The following is a 14,537-nucleotide window of genomic DNA, read 5'->3' on the forward strand; positions in this document are numbered from 1 at the left end:
CATCATGCATTGTGTAAGAACAAGAATATTCTCTTACATAACCACAGTACAATTTCAACACTATGATCAATTCTATAGTGCATATTCAATTTTTAATTTTCCTATTAATGTCCTTTATGGACATCTTTTCCCCTGATTCCAGGACCCAAACAGGACCACACAGTTTATGTGGTTGTTATGTCTCCTTCATCTCTTTTAATTTAGAACAGATCCTCACCCGTTCTTTATTCTTAAATATATTGAGGGGTTTTTTTCAGCTTAATTGAAGTGTAGTTGACAATACTAGTGTTTTCGAAGAGTACAGGCCATGTCTTTTGAAGAATGCCCTCAATTTGATTTTGTATAACATGTTCTCATGATTAGATTTAGGTTATACATTTATAAGGCAGGGATATGACTTGAATGAAGCTGCGTTCTTCTCAAAGCATCCCACCAGGAGAGATCCTGTCAGCTAGGACCATTATTGTGAGTGATAATGTTTGTCACTTGCCAAGAGTGCCTACCAGGTTTCTTGACAAATCATTGTTTTAAAGAAGAAATAAACTATATTCTAAATATGTGATTTCTCCATTAATGAATCCATAAATTTAACACAATCTTCCAAAATTTCCTAACAATTTTCCTTCCTTCAGAAGCAGAAAAACATAGTTTGGTTCAAATAAACTCTTATAAAAATTAAAAGGAGAGCTCTGGCCAACATGGAGGTGTAGGTAGAAACCCTTCACTTCCTTGCACAACCAAAAGGAGGGTAATGACCAATCTAAAAACAATAAACAACCAGAAGTGCCAGAAAATCAAACTGCATGTAACTCCAACAACCAAGGAGTTAAAGAAACATTCACCCAGAATGGTAGGAGGGATGGAGACAGGCAGCCGGGCAGGAGTAGAGGACCTCTGGCAAGGTAACAGACTACATGGATGAGGCAGGGCTAGCTGAACAGGAAACTAAAGACCCAAGCTAGCTGTAAACTAATGCAGGGGTTGACATGGTGGGAAAAACTCTCAGTCTCACATGACAGAGTTCATTAGAAAGTGGGGATACAGCCGAGCAAGGAAGCCACATTATTCCCTCTCTTTCCCTTCCCCCACAGACCGCAGCAAAGAGGGTTGCCTCAACCAGGTAAATACCCTAACAGGTGTGCCCAAACAAAGAAATATGGCCCAAATGAAAGAACAGATCAAAACACCAGAGAAAGAGCTAAGTGATAAGGAGATAGGCAACCTATCTGATGCAGAGTTCAAAACACATGATCAGGATGATCACAGACATGATTGAGCTCAGTCGCAAAACAAAGGAAAGAATGAAGGCTACCCAAAGTGAAATAAAGCAAAGCATACAGGGAACTAACAGTGAAGGGAAGGAAACCAGGACTCAAATCAAAAATTTGTACCAAAAGGAAGAATTAAACATCCAACCGGAACAGAAAGAAGAAACAAGAATTCAAAAAAATCAGGAGAGGCTTAGGAATCTCTGGGACAATATCCAATATCCAAACGTTCCAATATCCAAATCATAGGGGTGCCTGAAGGGGAAGAATTAGAGCAAGAAGTTGAAAAGGTATTTGAACAAATATTGAATGAAAATTTCTCCAATCTGGCGAAGGAAATAGACTTCCAGAAAGTCCAGGAAGCCCAGAGAGTCCCAAAGAAATTGGACCCAAAGAAGAACACACCAAGGCACATCATCAAGTTACCCAAGACTAAAGATAAAGAGAGAATCTTAAAAGCAGCAAAAGGAAAGGAGACAGTTACCTACAAAGGAGTGCCCCTAAGACTCTCAGCTGATTTCTCAAAAGAAATCTTGCAGGCAAGAAGAGACTGGAAAGAATTATTCAAAGTCGTGAAAGGCCAGGGTCTATATCCAAGATTACTCTATCCAGAGCAAAGCTATGGTTTAGAATGGAAGGGCAGGTAAAGTGCTTCCCAGATAAGGTCAAGTTAAAGGAGTTCTTCATTACCCTTATTACGTGAAATGTTAAAGGAACTTATTTAAGAAATAGAAGAAGATCAAAAACTATGAATAGTAAAATGACAAAACTCACAACTATCAATGACTGAACCTAAAAAAACCCCCCAAAAACAAAAACTAAGCAAACAACTAAAACAGGAACAGAATCAGAGAAATGCACATCACATGGAGGGTTTTCAGTGGGGAGGGGGAGAGAAAGAATGGGGGGAAAGGCACAGGAAATAAGAAGCATAATTTAGTAGGTATTAAATAGATGGGGAGAGGTCAAAAATGGTATAGGAAACAGAGAAGTCAAAGAAGTTATATGTACAACCCATGGACATGAACTAAAGGTGGGAGGAATGCTGCTGGGTTAGGGGGTGCAGGGTGCAGGACAGATAAAGGGGGGGGGGAAATTGGGAAAACTGTAATAGCATAATCAATAAAACACACTTTAAAAAAGGAAAAGAAAAAAATAAAAAGAAGTAGACAAGCAGATTCATTCAAAATTAAAAAAAAAGTAAGCATAGCCCAGGAAAACTCTGAAATAGGAGGAAAATGAGAAGAGATTGGTCTCCCAGTTTTTAAAATACATCATAAAGCATTGGTAATTAATGCTAAATGACACATGATTATACACACACAGCCCAATGGAATATACTATGATACTATAGTATAATTCCATATTATAGTATAGTAAAAGTAGGGAAAAGAAGAGAAAATCCAGAATTGGACCCAAATGTACATGGATTATTTAAATATGACAAATAAGGACATTCTAATTGTTGGGTAAATGTGGACTTTGCAATAGATAGATTCGGGACAGTCATTAGGGAAAAGGTAAAGTCAGAACCATACACATTTAGTACATCAAGATAAACTCCAATGGATCAAAGTTTTAAATATAAAAAGTAGAACCATGTAAATACCACCAGAAGGCATTCTGTATCTGGGCTGGATTTCTTCCTCCACCCCCACCCCATGACCACCCCAGAGGGTTTAGATCCACTCCCTCTCCCTCATTCCCTGCCTCAGAAGGCCACTCTGGGGGTGACTCCAGCAGCCACCTGTACCCGTAGGCCAGCAAGGAGCCATGACAAGACAGGAGGGTAGGAGGGAAATGAGGTTAGGGGATTCACTTCCTGGTTTCTTCCACCAGGCCACTTCCTAGTAGACAGGTGTGCTTGTCTGTAGGCAGCCTGGTCTGCACAGCCGTCTCTCCTTCCTGGCTGAGATAACTTCTCTGTCCCCTCACCTCTGGAGTCCAGGGGTGATGACATTTCTGCGGCTGCTCAGTCCCAATTCTTGCACCAGGGTCTCTGTGGGAGACCCCAACCACTTGTCCATGTCCATGCAAATTAGTCCCTTTGTATGAAAACCCCTCTTGAATTATCCTAATGTGAGTGTGCCATTTGCTTCCTGTTGGGACTCAGATTGATAGAATAATCTTGGAATCGTCTGGCATACATATGTCCCAAAATTCAGGAACCAAAAAGAAGAGACTAATTATTGTTAATATAAATAACAAGTTTGACATAGAAAACAAAACCAAACACAACACAAAGGGAGAAAAAAGATAAAAAGTAGGGAAAATATTTGTGCCTCATGAAATAGTAAGTGTTTTTCTCCGATATATGGAGAGCTCTCAGGGATGAAAGAGAGAGACCACAAGACCAATAGAAAAGTGGTCCAAATCATGGAAGTTTGCAGAATAAGAACTACGAATGGTCCTAAATACTTGAAAGCACTCATAATCAGAGACATGAAAATTAAAACTACACCAGGATACCTTTTTCCTGGATAAGATTGGAAAAATTCCAAAAGATTGACCAAACACTCCGTTGTTTAGGCACTAAGGAAGCAGGTGCTATTTTCTTTCAACCCCTGTGAGGGAGATAGTCATCAAAGTTTCACATGCACTTTCCCTCACACTCAGTGACCCCACTCCTGGGGTTACACCTGATGAGCAGGAACTGACATGTGACAAGATTACTGCTCTCTGCAGCGGTTTGTGATACTAAAAAATGTGGAAACTGCCCAAGTGTCCATGTCTAGAACCTGGCTAAATAAACCTATGATTTACTCACAGAATGGAATAGACTGTAACTGTATTGGAACCTCAGTTCTTGAACTCAATTCATATGGAAAACTGTTCGAGAAATGATTAGTTCAGAAAAACCAAATCTCCTTCTTTGTTGCCTGAGAGAGACATGACTGATCACACAGGTATCAGCATGAAAGGGTTGTCAGGTAGAGAATCAAGACCTGAAGTTTTGTTAAACAACTGAGACATTTTTCCCATGAACAACTTGGTCGAGATCCAAATTGTTTGAGAACCAAGATGTTTGAGAACTGAGGTTTGACTGTGTAAGAAAAAAAAGAAGCTCCCTGTGAACTAAATTCAAAGAATCTCCTGGACACATCACTAAGTAAAATCAGAAAAGTGCAAAGCGTACTATAATTTGGTATGCCAAATTTGAGGTAAAAAAAATAGGCAATAAGAACATACATTTCCATGTTCTTGTGTTTGCATAAATAAACACTGAAGGGTTACCAAAGAAACCACAGCAGATAGCCTGGGTGGTGGAAGGGATGGAAGGGGTAGGAGTGAGGTTTCTCCATAGTACAATAGCTTCCCTATGAGTGTGATTTTTAAATAAAATGAACGTAGTATCTATTCCAAAGGATGGAGAAGATAAAAGAGATGGAGGAAGAGACAGATGGAGAGAATGAAACAGGAGGAAGATAGACAGAAAGATAAAGGAGAAGGAAGAGGAGAAATCGACTATATTGCTTGAGTCTGCGGCTCGGGGAGCTCTTCTCCGTAATCGTCTCTCCTGTTACGAGAGACACGAACTGGGAGTCCGGGGTAAAAAACGCAGACTGTGGAATAAAACAGATCTTGGTTTAAATCATGGACAAATGACTTAACCTTTCTGAGCCATGCGTGTGCAATCAGTAAATGGGAATTTTAGTAGTACTCACTTCATAATGTTGTTGTGAGAACTGAACTGGGTAATATACGTCCTTAGAAAGTGCTGGCTCTTAGGAAATACAAGACACTATTTTTATAGCTTTTAGGCAGATATGTTGAAAGATAAGAATTTAATTGCCCACGTAAACTCTTTTACCGAAAATTCTCCCTGGAAAATGAAATTACTGTCTCCCAAATAAATACCAAGACTTCTATTTTGAGATTCATTGCTGAGGGCTCTTCACTCAGCTGTGGGTCCATCATTTAATGAGGCTCCATTAAGGATACAGAATGTCAAGGCACATACTTTATTCTCAACAAAGGCAATGTTGGGTTTTCCTCTCTGTTCCCATTTTTCTTCCTCCTCAGACTTTTCTTTTCATTTCATTTTCTTCTCTCTCATTTCCTTTTCTTTTTCCACTTCGCCTACCTTCCTCTTGGCCTCTGTAGTCACAAATAACCTGATTGTTAAACACAGGAGTGACCTTAGGTGACCTTAGATGACCAGTTTAATCCATTCATGTTGCAGATGAGCAAATCGAGTCCACAGAAAAAGAGTTTTCACCCAGGGCCACCCTCCACCACCCTGCCCAGGTGGTCACAGACCAGGACCAGGGCTGGTTTTCCCATAAAGTTTCCTTTCCACTCAGCTTTTGGAGGTCATCTTATACCAGAGAGTCCCAAGCCCTATATTGACCAAGAAGGATGAATTTGCATTTAGAAAACAAATGAGGCATGAATTGTTTTTCCTTTGGGGAGTTTATGCTTTTGAAACTTCAGTGGTAGACGTGTTTGTCAGAGGGATATAAATGAAGCACATCACAGGGGGACTCAGACACAGGAGGACCTTCCAGCTTCATGACTCAATAGGCAGGAATACCCTTCCAAGCACTCTCCTCTTCATAAAGGCCTGGCTGGCGTATCTTGAGTCCTCAACCTGGAAGCTGTGGAACAAGCACCAAGTTTTAGAACAAGGAGGGAATGAAGGGTAATAATAGCAGTCGTCTATGGGACCGTTACTCCCTGCTACATGCTGTGCTAGGGGATTGACGCATACAGCAGGTCCAGACAAAACAGGGCATAAAACTCAGATGTACAAAAAAGGCCACAGTTCACTTTTATTTAACTTAATTTCATCTCTACCTTTTCTAGAAAACATTTTTATTTATTTATATTTAGAGAGAGGGGCATGGAGGGAGAAAGAAAGGGAGGGAAACATCGATGTGAGAGAGATGTTTCTGGGGATCAAACCGGCGACCTTTCACTGTTTTCACTTTGTGGGACAACATCCAGCCAACTGAGCCACATTAGTCAGGGCTCTTCTCCACCCTGAACCTCCCTTTTGCTTAGAGGCCAAACCCATTTTAATTGAGTTACTCCCAGGATTTCTCTGCTATTTCACAGGAAATGCAGTCAGTTCAGGGTGGGCTCCCTCCACCTCTTCCCAGGCATGCATCTACATTCTGAGTGGTGTGCAGAGCACTCAGTTGTTGAAGGTGGTGGGTCTGGTCTGAGACCTTCTGCCCTGCTCCCAGTTGGCCCATTGGGAATCAGGATCAATCTCACTGGCACCTCCCAATCAATCTGGGGGCCTTGCATCACCTTCCCTAGTAGATCTATGTAGTCTTCATTTTCCTTTCCCTAATACTGAGGCCCCTCTGGCTTCACCAACTATCTCTCAGGCTTATTTCTAGATTTCCTCTTTCAGGCACATGGAGAAAATGTACTTCCCATCCCCTTTAAGTTGGGTGACCTTGTGACATGTTTTGGCTGATGAAATGTGCTTACCTCATCAGTGCAGCATGACACTTCCAGGTAGAACCTATACGAACTAGGAAAAAGTCACCATCTCCCTTTCCCTGAGCCTGTCATCACCGATGTGTCTGTCATACGGTAGTGTTTTCATCCTTTCGGCAAAGGGTGAGGACAATGTGAAGCAGACATACCAACTTTCAAGAGGGACATTTAGCAGGAGCAAGAGATAAAACTTCATCATTTCGAGCCATTGAGATTTTGGGCTGTTTGTTATATCACATACCTAACCCATTCTGACTAACACAAAGAGAATAAAATTTGAGAATACTCTCCCATGCCCCACTGGGCCCCAGAAGAAATGAGGTGCTCTTGCGGACCTCTATACCTAGTCCGCCTGACCATCATTCATATTCTGTTGTTACCACACCAGAAAGGAGAGGGGATTCCCTGCAAGGTTTGCCATGATCCCAGACTTCTCCTGGGAAGTGGAACACAAAGCTCTCATATTCTCAAACGCCCCCAAATTTTTGAGGCTTCTCTTCTCATTTCCCACCAGAGTCTTGGCCCACAAAGTGGAAAGAGGAGAGGGGTAAGTAGAGTCTACCCACCCCAGTACTTACTTCTATCATCCCGCCCCCAATGTCTTTGTCTCAGGCTCTGATCTGCATTTGGGGATGATGACAGGGGGCAGGGAAGAAAGAAGGAAGAAAAGACCATAAGTTGCCAAAAGGTAATGTCTGTGTGCACCTCATGTCAAACTGCAGAGTTGAGAGAGTTTTGTTTTTTATTTTCTCTCTGTTCCCTTAAGAAGATGGTGAATCTCCCAGGTAGTCTCAAATAAAAATCTAAGCTCCCTGAAGACAGAGAAAAGTATTTTAAGATTCTTTGTTTCCTCCACAGAATCCAGCAAAGATGAATGATCTGTAGAATACATTTTTAATTGACCCAGAGCAATCTTATCCTCCTGTCCAATGTGACTCTAAGATCATATTTCATTGGCATGGATCACATTTCCATCATCTCAGAAGCAGACAGAGAATGTCCTGTTAGGTCCTTTTCCTTTTAAAAACAGGTTTATTTTGAGGGTGACCTGGGACTCACTCCTTCATATATGTAAACATGACATGTGGAAAACAGCCAATTATGTCTCTGTGGGGTTTTTTTCCCGTTGGACTAGTTGTAATCCTTCTAGCTGATTCCCAGTTAGTCTACCTATTTCTTTTCCAATTTGGTGATGCAAAAGTAAACTAAGCCTTTTGGTTTCTCTGGTGACACAAAGGTCTCAATGAAGTAGGACTACTCATTGATGTAATAGAAATTTAGAGAAAATGAAAGTCAGTATTTCCTTGGTAAATGAAATCTTTGATTGGATTTTCTTTCCACAATTAAATTTGCTAGCTTAGTGTCCTGGTTTTGCAACGTTGTGATTAATACATTAAACCAATTAAACTCTAAGTAACTCTTCACATTTGTTTGCATATTTTCTTAGAAGCACACACACAGAATTAGCCTGACTCAAAGGTGTAATTTATTTGTCTGCAGTCTGAATCATCAAGTTCCCTCCGGGCATCTTTCAACTTGATTTCTAAAGCTCAATGGACTTTTTTTTTCAAAACATGTAATTTATTTAGAAACAGGCTATCTAGCACAAAGCTCAAACTATTCCATGTCTTCTATTTCAGAATTTGCTCACATGACTTGAGAAACTTGAATATTCTGTGCTGTGTTTTTACAGCTCTGAATTGGTATGTAGTGGTGAATATTGTTAATGTGGTTGCTTTATCACATAAATCAGAAAAGGCCACCCTCCCTAGATGTGCCTGTCAGTGTTGGAAAGGTAAAGCAAGAAGATAAAAGAGACAGTCTTCACACACCCTTTCAGATTTATTAAACTTTGTGGCAGTACAGCATTAGACAACATCTGACCTAAAGTTCAAAAGAAGTTCTCCTCCAAAACATTCACTTGACTTTTGGCCTTGAGCTGAAAGAGCATCAAAGATATACTCAATGATTAGGAGCCAGATAAAAGACCACGATTTTTTTCCAGACCAACAACTCTTCTTGAATATTCATGAATTCTATGGTTTGTGGCTAAGAAGACACCAGAACTCAAGCTGCAGGTCTGCTACTACTTACCATGTGATGGTGGGCGAGTTACCCTCTCTGGGGATAACACCTGGTAGGCCTGCCTCAGGAAGTTGTGTTTGGTTTCAGATGATTTAGTGCCTGTTGGAAACCCTTTGCAGTATGTCCAAACATGGAGCATAATTATGTAGCTTTTTGTTACTTCTCTTAGAGAGCTCTGCAATAGGACCCACTTGGGGGCAGGAAGAAAATACCATAAGGCCTAGAATGTTTACTCTCAACCTTGAATTCCTCTTTCTGTGAGCATTTGTGGAGTGTGTGACTCATGTGTTTGATGGTAGGTTGGTCCTTCTGGTTTGACTTCCTACACAGCAGAGGCTGGAAAGCTAAAAAGCTCCACTTCCCAGACCCCTTATGGCTAAGGTATCAGAGGTGATTTAACTTTATGTATTGACCATGTTTCGAGCTTCAGTAAATTTGATGCTTTCACATCTCTCCTACATGGATATACCAGACATGACTTATTCTGGATAACCCAGGGACATGCCTGAGTCACGTTGCCTTGGCCTCCTGCCTTCCTCGTCACCCCCCTGCCACCCCCCCCACAGGAGTCCTCCTGGGGTGGTATACTTTTCAAATTCAAACCAGTTGGTCCAGAGCTCATAAGCCCACTGTCTTCTCCATGGGGCTCTGACACTGGCTACTTTCCACCTGGCCCAAACACTCAGGACCAGGTATCAGAAAACTAGCGACATCCCCTGTGCCCCAGAGCCCACTAAAATTATTTGAACTAGATGCTCCTAAGCCTGCTCACTTTGCCTCACCTGTTCTCCTTGAGGAAACCACAATGAAGGCTCTTGCCTACATTTCTCTCCTTCCTTCTGCCTCCTGACTGATCATGCTTCTTCCTGTGTGGTGTTGAATGGCATGGCATGCCCCCTCCTCTTGGGACCTGTGAGAAATAAGCTATCTTTCCAATGAAATTGTTTCCTGAACTGTTAGCCTTGCTACACCTCAAGTTTTCCATTAATATACCATATTTTAAACCACTGCACTCACAGGAGACTTGCATTTAGAGGGTAAAGAGGGGAGTAGATTCAACATCCATTTCTCTGGGCTCCCCAGTGCAGTATAGCTCTGGAGCTAAGAGTTTGGCAATGACTTGCCCACCACTGGTTTGCAGCTGAGGCACTGTATTCCCAAAGTTGAGAGCCTAGCATGTGCTTCCTGATCCCACAATGTCCTTATTATGGAGGAGGTAGCTGTTTCCTGGTCAGTCCCATCTGTGGTGTGTTACTGTATTAAATCCCTTTCAGGTTATGTGCAGCCAACCCTGCCTGATATAATGTTTCATAATGAAAGTATTGCTCAGGGTGGCCAGGAAACAGAAACCACACCAGAAATTTGAATAAAGAAAGTTTAATACATGGAATTATTAAGTAGCAATGGGAGATTCACTCCTAGGAGGGGTGAGAACTCACTGAAGAACACAGAAGTAGCTGCCGTGGGAAGCAGCTAAGGCAGCACATCCAGACAATAAGTGCACTGGGACCAGGTCACCTCCTCTCCCACAGCTGAGAGTCATACCTCATGGAAAGTGGCTGAGGTGCTGCAGGCTAGGGCTGGTGGGCAGGACACTGCTTGCCTGGTACCAGACAGACAGGCTTGAAAGACTCCTGTGGGGTATCAGAGGACCCACTGGGGAGCCCCTTTGGGTGTCAGCAAGAGTTGCTGTCAAGTTACTAGCTGGACCGCTGGTGAAAGTCACTGGAGACAATGTTCGATGATGCTCCCAGACACCACCAGTGGGGTGCTCCCGTGAGCAGCCAGGCTGAAGATGCAAGGGGGAGCAGACACTGGACCCAGTCAGAGAAGCCCCTTCCTCTCACAATGTGCATCACTCTGGTCCAATCGGGAGAGAGAAACCACACCGTAATTTGAAACAGTCAAACTTTAATAAAAAGAATTACTAACTATAACAGGGGGTGGGAATAATGAGGGATTGACTAGAAAGAAGTAAAGAGAACTCTGAAAATCATAGGAAATTAGATATAAGAAGCAAAAATGACCCTGCGACTGAAGTTTAGAGGGCCAAGGAAGCAACATATACCATACCCCAAGCTAAGATCTGGACTCTCCTAGAGAGGTCACGGCCATGACCAGGTCAATGGCAAAGAAGCTGCTGTGGTGCCTTATCAGTGAAACTTTCTGGAAATCTGTGCTCTAAGGTATCCTGAAAAGCTGTTCATGGGAGGTGTGATTGGAAGCAATGCTGGGCAAGACACCAGGACAGCAATGAGGCTCTTTGGGGTCCGCAAGAGGAGTCTGGAGAAGGAATTACAGACAGGGAAGGCATATCCATATCCTGAATATGCATCTATGCCTGTGAGAAGAAATCCCTGCTCCTCCATGAGGGGAGAGGTCAAATACAATCTCTCTGCCCCAGGTGGTTGGCTGGTCACCCCAGGAATGGTGCCATACTGGGACTCATGTTACTCTCCCCTATGGGCCCCCAAATTGGTTTCTCAAGTTTGCTCATTTTAGGTGTCAGTTTTCCCAGTAGACATCGGAGTTCACTAATAGGCAATGGTTATTCTAGAGTGCAATTTTGCTTTCCAGTGTAAAGAATCCCTCTTTCTCTTACTGAAAAAGAAAAAAAAATAGTCAAATCTTTGATAAGCCAACTAGTACACTGACCCTTCTTTCCCTTTTTCCTGTTTATTTTTTTTCCCTGATTTAAGTTTCCATCTATGGTCTTAAAGATAATCCCCCAAATTAGTGTATTTTATTTAAGTCATTTTAAAAACACTGATAATGAAATTGCAATGTTGCTTTGAAAAAAAACAAAGGAAAAAGGAAAGGAAGGAAGGGAGGGAGGGAGGGAGGGAGCGGGGAGGGAGCAAAGGAAGGAAGGAGAAAAGAAATAAAAGGAAAAAGAAAAGGAGAAAAAGAAGAAATGCAGGGAACCTGGCATGACAGCAGGCCGGGTTCTGAGTGCTTCACCACCTCATCAGACCAGAGCCCTTTTTTCCCCTGCAAATGCAGTGGCTCTATCCAGGAAGCCTTTTCCCATCAGGGATCTATTACTTTCGGGCTAGCTTTGTGTGGAAAACAAGTAATTTAGGAGCACCATAAAAGCTTATTGATTATCAATGGTCCATTCTGTGGTATGAACTTAGGCAAGGGGAAACAAGGAAAAATATAAATAAACCCCAAGTTTACTTCTGCAGAAAGAAATGGACCCAATTCCAATATGGCACTTTTCCCAGCCTAGACCATTTCTTGCGCTCATTAAAATTCAGAGGTGGTGATCCAAGTGTGTCCTGGAGGAAACTTCCCAGAGTCTCGCTAATGGATCTCTCTAGTTTCCTTCTCCATCCACCGCAAAGGTGCTCTGAGGAAAGATGGGGAAAAGGGGCAGTGCTCCCAAACTCGAGCTTGCATTAGAATCACCTGGAGGTCTTGTTAAAACACAGCTTGCTGGGCCCCTCCCCAAGAAGGTCTGGGCCAGCCCAACACGTTGCATCTCTAACAGTTCCCAGCTGATGCTGATGCTGCTGGTCCAGGGACTACTCTGAGAGTCACTGGTTAGAAGGCAGAAAACTATAGTGGTTAACAATGAAGACTCTGAAAGGCAGACCACCTTTCATCCAAATCGTTGCTCCACCACTGATGACTGTATGACCCTGGGCAATTACTTACTAGTGCCTCACTTTCCTCATCTATGAAATGGGAATTATGGTAGCACTTACTTCAGAGGATTGTCGTGAGAACTGAATGAGTTAATACAGATAAACACTTAGAACACCACCTATCACGTGGTAAAGACCATGCACAAGTATTGCCTAATATAAATGTTTTAATTTAGGTAATCACTGTTGTTTGTTCTGTGACCCCAGTCTGGCCCAGAATCAGCAAACCTGCTCTGTGAAATGTCTTGTGCGAGAGTCTACATTCTCCTCTCGGCTCTGCCAACTTTTTGCTGTGAGACTGAGACTGGTCAACTCCTAACTGAGCCGTGGTTTCCTTATCCATAAAACGGGAGGATTGGCTAGTTGACTTTAAAAGTTCCTCTTCATAAAAATACAAAGTGATGTCTGTAGCTTACTTACTGGAAGCCCTTTGTGTGTTCCTGGGCTATGAGAATGCCTGGCCACGCCTGCTTTTTTAACTCTCAGATGTAGTTGGCACCTGAGTTCTGTACAACTCAGACAGCAGCAGAGCTTCCTGTATATGAACTGGCTCCTGGTCTTCCCTGCCCTTTCTGTGTGTGTATGTACATCTCCCACCTCCCCACATGGTTTTGGTGGAAGGAAAGGAAAGGGAACTGAGCACCTCACATATTCCTTAGGGCAGCCCCACAGGGCAGGTGGCATTGTCCTATCTTCCAGATAAAAAAACTGAGCTAAGGAAGGCTAAGTAACCTAACATATCCAGATGGCCAGCAAGATCTGATGAACCTGAGATCTGAGCCCTGTTTGAAGGCCTGTGCTAGGTACTGAGGGGTGGAGAGGCGGGGGATGAACAGATGCAAACTAACAAACCATAATCCAGCGAAACAGAATGGGCACCATTCTCTTTGTGTGGATGTCGAGCCTGTTGTTCCAGAGTCTATTTTACACAATCCTGCCAGAACCAACCATGTAACAAGGGGCAATTGTATTCTTCATCTCTGCCCTAAAGAATTGACAGGAGAACAACAGGCGATTGCTGCCCCTCCTTGAACTTCCCCTTCACACAGTTATTCCTCTTCTGGTGGGTCACAAGCCCCACAACCTCTGCCTCCTGGCCCCATGCCCACAGCAGTAAGTACTCATCTGTGAAGGCTTAGCCCCTAGAAGCTCTTCTAAGGGGCTGCTGAGTCCTGCGCCCTCCCCCTGCAATGACCACTCTTCCCTCCTCGAACCAGCACCCTACCTGTTTCCACCTTTGCCCCAGGGATACTTTAAAACACTCTTTCCTTCCCCTATCTGACCCTTTATTGTGGGCAGGATTGTGTCCCCCCAAATTCAGATGTTGAAGCCCTAACTCCAAGAGATAATTGAGATTAAATGAGGTCCAACATGGCAGGTATCCTTATAAAATGAAGAAACCGGGACACACACACAGAAAAGACCCTGTGAGGACACAGGGAGAAGGCAGCTGCCTGCAAGCCAAGGAGAGAGGCCTCTGAGGAGCCAACCCTGCTGACAGGTTGGTCCCGGACTTCCCGCCTCCAGAACTGTGAGAAAATAAATTTTCATTGTTTAAGCCACCCAGTCTGAGGTACCTGTTATGGCAGCCTTAGTAAATTCATACCCCCACCCCAACAGATGTAATAAACACCTTGGCATCTTGGGGATTGGGGATAATTCATCCTGGAACTCCTCATGCCCTAGGTAGTCCTTTCAATAAATGGATGTTGGCTGAATCAGTGGAATAGTATCCAAATATATATATATACATATATATATATTTTCCTGGTATTTCATTATAAAGCCCCTGTTGTATGCTCCTCACCTGACACATAAGATACACGATAAAAACTGTTGTATGCCCCTCACCCCAGCCCTAAGCTATGTTTGAGAAACAACAAGCAAAAGGGATCAGGTGAAAACCCACAGGTATTTCTTTTTCTGAGTGCTGAAAAAAATTTATAAGAGTTGTCCCTGACACCACAGACTGGCCTAACTGTGCTATTCTCTTATTGGACACAGTCCATGGCACAGAACACCAACCCCTGATGTCACTCTGAAACCATCATTAAATGAGACAAAGAAAGGCCACTTCATAATT

Source organism: Desmodus rotundus, chromosome 3 (assembly GCF_022682495.2).
Source record: "Desmodus rotundus isolate HL8 chromosome 3, HLdesRot8A.1, whole genome shotgun sequence".
Classification (NCBI taxonomy): Eukaryota; Metazoa; Chordata; class Mammalia; order Chiroptera; family Phyllostomidae; genus Desmodus; species Desmodus rotundus.